This window comes from Centroberyx gerrardi, chromosome 20, assembly GCF_048128805.1.
Source record: "Centroberyx gerrardi isolate f3 chromosome 20, fCenGer3.hap1.cur.20231027, whole genome shotgun sequence".
Classification (NCBI taxonomy): Eukaryota; Metazoa; Chordata; class Actinopteri; order Beryciformes; family Berycidae; genus Centroberyx; species Centroberyx gerrardi.
The window spans coordinates 14,126,380-14,132,010 of NC_136016.1; positions in this window are offsets into that span (position 1 = coordinate 14,126,380).

Genomic DNA, 5,631 nt, shown 5'->3' on the forward strand with positions numbered 1-5,631 from the left:
CTGTGTTGATAAGCCTGCTAATACAGTGTTGGGTTAAATTAAAAATAAAGACACTCACTAAGAGGATAATCATTCAGGATGGATAGCTGGACACATAAAGCTATTGGTTAAATGCTATACAGTATGGATCTGTGTTTGCCTGGACTATACATTGGTCTTCCTGATATTCAACAGTCCCATCCAGCTTTTTCATTAATTTCTGCTGAACTCCAACATCTCCAAAAGCTGAAAATTATTTAATTCAAATTTGTCTGAAGACACAATATTAACATCATGTTAGATACACAGTAGCAATAATCAAGAATAGAAGCTACATAAGACATACTGAAACTGCAAAAAAAAAAAAAAAAAGATGCACATGAACTCAGCTTTGCAGTCATCATATCCTCATTGTGCTTCATGCTTTTGGTGATGTCAGACTGTTCAAGAATTCAAGAGTGAACGAGGCTTTTGATCAATAACAGGGCCGAACATATTTGTCCCATTTGTTCAGTACAGTATTGACAAGCTAATTCAAGTTTTTTCATATACTGTAAAGGCATGTTTTACTGCTGGATTGGTGCCATAAATACCAGCAAAAATTACAAATTACAAAAAACAGAACCTATAAACTTGCCTGCCTACAGCCTTTTAAGTGCAACAAATGCTGTTTGACAGAAATGGCTTCAGTATTTAGATCTGTGTGGAGGCTGAATCTGAGAGGCACAGACAGAGTTCCCAGGTTTCTCAGCAGAACAATACAGTGAGATCAGAAAACCTTTCTTTAAGAAGCCATTTATAAATATCAGTGACTATCAGCAAATACTTTAAAATATTTACAAATAATTACTTAGTGGCTAGTGAGTACTGATAAATCCAGTTCCAAAGTGCTTGGCCCATTGCTGCCACATGTTTAGCATGCTTAAGAATTTCAATATCTGTTTTCATTACTAAATATACTGTATAAACCACTTAAAAGTATTAATTATGTAATATTACTTAATATATTACTTAATATATTAAGTAATATTTATAAATGGCTTATAAAGGACAGTCCTTACAACTGTACACGCAATAACTTCCCATTAATAATAAACCATTAACAATTTGCAGTTAATAGTGTCATAATCTTGTCAACATAACAACTTTCCCATTAATGTAATAAATGTTTCCCATTAATGTAATAAATTATGTAATAAAGAGGGTTGAAATATTTGAAATGTAATCCATTTACCAAAGACCTGCTCCATACATATTCATCCATTTTTCAGATAGACCATACTTAATGTCCAAATTTGTTAAAGGATGAATTTGGACTATTGTTACGTTTTCAGATCAGTCATTTCATTTTTGAAATCTGAAAATTTTAGCATTCGCATTATTGTAATAAAACCCAATAATGTCATTATTATATTAACAGGAAAAAAGTTATTACATGAATGGTAGGAAATTTACATTAATAGGAAATGTATTACGCCAACAGGATTATTATACTCAGGATCATTAGCTGCAAGTTGTTATTGCATTAATGGTTTATTACATTGATGGGAAGTTATTATGTAAGCAATTGTAAGAACAGTTTTTATACAATATTGCCAAAAGCAATACTGAAGAGTAGTGTAGTGCTGGCTCAAAATTACTGAAAAAAACTGCAGCCAAATTCCTGTTGTAAGCTGCGAAATCCTGATCTAGGGCAGTGTCACATGGCAACTAATTCCAGCTTCTACCATTAAAAAAAAAAAGACAACAAAACCAAGGAGGCACTGGGTCACTTGTACTTGAAAGAAAATCCAATGGCTCTTGTTCTTTTGGAATGTACTGCAGAGGATTTAGACAAATGCCAGACTGCTATTCAGAGAGCAAGACAGAACCAGGGTCTACAACACGGCGCACACTGAACAAATAGCAGAAAGACGAGAGAAAATGTTCTTGAGAACTTGTGTCTTTTTCATAGGTTGGTTTACAGTAATGTTTAAAACTCCCCAGCACCTGTCTGTGGTATCTGACAGCCACAACAGACACATCCAATGGAACACAGACAGGCATTGGTATTCAGGCATTTTAATATGCGTTTTGATACAGTTTAAGTATTTACATTGAAAGCTAATACTGGTTTGCCATCTCCCTAAAGGCTCAACCTCCATATGTAAATGGTGGCAAAATCCTTTAATGTGTCCAGCTACAATGTATGATCACAAACAGTGGCGTAAACACAGTGTGACCTGAGCATTTGGCTGAGTCTATCCTTGAGCATTAGTTTATATATAATTAGATACAGAGTAAAGAGTTCAAGTATAATTAAAGGGATACTGTGACATTTTAAATTCTAGTCCATATTTTCCACCAGGTACTTGCCACATTATGAGAAATGCATTTGCACTTGACCTGCTGCAAAATGACTTGTTTTAACTGCCATCAAATGAGCTAACTTGTAGGTGTGGTAACCATTTTTTACTGAGGAATGTTACCAAGAAATGTTTGATTAACTGAAGCACCGAGGCAGAGACCTTTATCAGACGAGTTTCTGTGTCTGAAAGTGACAGACTACAACTCAAAATGTCAACAGGTTCCTTTAATGCTACTGTAGGTTGACTGGCAGTGTAACTTGGCCCATCTCTTCTGACACCTGTGCTAATGTGCAGTAACATTATTCTCATCCGTGAAATGAAGCTACTCTACGCAATCAAGCACAAAGTATATCTTCTGAACCTGCATGAGGCGCTCAACAGTTCAGAGAGGCGGAGAAAGCGGTGCACACACAGGCTACATGACTTTTTTTATATGGGAGTGAAATTTTGTCTTTGCTTCCTCATCCTGAAAGACATTTTTTAATTATTTACATATTTAGTGCAGATTACGTGTTAAAATCGATCAGTTCAAATAGAGTTAAATCTTCCAAGGGGCATCATGATTCCCCTTTAAGATCAAGTACATTTGAAATGCGCTTAATTAGAATTTTCTATATATTCATAACCTCAACTAAACTGAGTAAATACAAACCAAGTTTAAAATGTATTAAACTGTTTAACTGTTTCCCAGCCACAGCTCCTCCAAAACCTGGTATCTAGGTCTAAAACAGTGCAGCTTGAAGCTTGGAAATCTCTTCCAGACGTATGAATCATGTCACAGTCACACATTTTGTCTTTCGCTATAGGATGTTAAGCCCAAAGACAATCAGGCAAGTAACCAACAACAATGCTGGAAACAAACATCCACTGGAGCTTTAACTTGCCTAAAAACTACATCTTTAAACATCTGAATTCCCTCTTGCTAATGCAAAATCGTCCGAAACAAGCCGCCTTGGGCCTGCAGGATGAGATGCAGGAAGAGGCTGGTGAGTCTGCTCTTCCAGACTTGTGCTTCCATTCAGAGCGGCAGTGAGTCACTGCTGTCTAAACGAGTCAACCTTTTCTATGATACACTATGTACAACAGCACCCATGTTCAGCATACTTGTATGCATATTGTTTGTATATGGATTACATATGATACAGTGGGATAAAACATTCTGTGTGTGCATGTGCAATTGTCTATCTAGCTCAGCCGCAATCTCTGTACAAAAGTACATTAACATCAGCACAGACACAACAAGCGATTGCTTCCTCACAAGCTTGAGCTATACATTCATATTAATGCATATTATGTAGGAGCACTGATTAAGGATGGACTACTGTTGAATAATAAAAAGCAGCATAAGAGAAGAGTACAAATTATGGCTATTACTATGGAATGTAAAGGCCTACGCTCAGAGCACAAAATAATCCTCTCGACAGATAAAATGTCAACATTCACTATTTGTCACAATTATGTCTATTGCAGTTTAATTAGCACTATACTGAACAGAGAAAGGTGTTGGTGTACTGTATCTATACACACAAATTGGTTGTACGCTCCATGAGGTCAAATATGTTAACTGCGTATTAAGGGAAGGCTTCTTTAAAGCAATATTCCACTCCCAAAATAGCCTGAAAACTGACATTAAACACGTTTGTGAACAGATTCAACAACAGATCCCGCTTTTCCTGGGTCCTTAATCATTTTGCATTTCTATTCTTGGTTTACACTAAAATTTGTATTCAAAAATAAAACTAGATCCGGTCTCCCAAACTGGAACTATCTCTCCTAACTGGTATCCCTCCGCTATGTTCTCTTCTATCAATAAAAATGCTATTTGGCGAAATTTTGTTCTAAAACGTTGGACCCACATTCAATTGAAAATCACAGTAGCAGGATCTGTCAAGTGCCAAATAACCCCCCCATGTTAAATAAGTGGAATATTGCTTTAAGAACTTTCTAAAAATCAAGTCCAGACTAGCAGTAGGATACAACCTGTCAGTCCAAACAATCGTTTAAAGGGGTAAAGCACAATAACAGTCGAGATGGCAGAAGACCAACTGTTCAGTGACAAGAAGGAAAAGAAAATTTCAGTAAACGCACTCCAGCGTTCTGGACAACACACTTAACGACCTTTCACATTGAATTCAATAATACAAAAAAGTTAGCAAATGGAAACGTAACTGGAATGACATCCGATGGCTATGAATGAAACGGGAGGCGATACTGATGATGGTGTGTTTGTAGCGGGACGTCCCCTGATAGTTGTTCAGATCTGGTTGGAATGTTCTCAAGGTTATACAGGCAGGAAGTTAAAGCAATGTTCCACCTAGGTTAGTGTGGGGGTTATCCAGCACTTGACCGCCATGAAAACCACAACACAAACTAGTCACCAAGATCGGATGCAGCTGGACGAGTTTATAGAGTTCGGATTTTTACTTCCCATTCATTTGAATGAGGCCACGAAAATAGCCTTAAAACTGACATTTAACACGTTGGTGAACAGATTCAACAACAGATCCCTACTGTGGTTTTCAATTGACTGTGGGTCCAATGTTATAAGAACATAATTTCGCCATATAGCATTTTTATTGATAGAAGAGAACTTTGCGGAGGGATACCATTTAGGAGAGCTAGTTCCTGTTTGGGAGACCGGATCTAGTTTTATTTTTAAATACTAATTTTAGTGTAAACCAAGAATAGAAATTCAGAATGACTATAGACCCAGGACTGCCAAAGCGGGATCTGCTGGTAAATCTGTTCACAAACGTGTTAAATGAAAGTTTTCAGGCTATTTTCGTGGCCTCATTCAAATGAATGGGAAGTAAAAATCTGAACTCGTCCCAGTTGCATCCGATGTTGGTGATTAGTTTATATTCTGGTTTTCATGACGGTCAAGTGCCAAAAAATCCCCATGTTAAAAGTGAGTGGAATATTGCTTTAAGACTTTCCAGGAGGAGAATACTGATGGAGACAGCGTTCATGAAATCAGAAAAGGAAAAGTAAGTGGAAGACATCTTTCTTTTGTCTCCTCAGAATGGATCGGGCACAGTGTAAGGAAGATAGGGCAGCAGAGAAATACAATTCATCCTCCTCCAGATCTGGAAAGAGAAGAGGAACGGTGGTGGGGGGAGGGGGGGGGGAGGGAGAAAGGAGACAGGAAGATAAGGAGGGGCAGAGAGAGAGGGAAGGAAGACAGAACAAAGTTTGAGAAATCTGACGCAAGGGACAGTGCAGCTAAGAACAGATTTAAAAAAAGAAAACAATGTATGGGCTAAATCATAAAATGTTGGAAAAGAAACCAAAACAAGCACTTCAA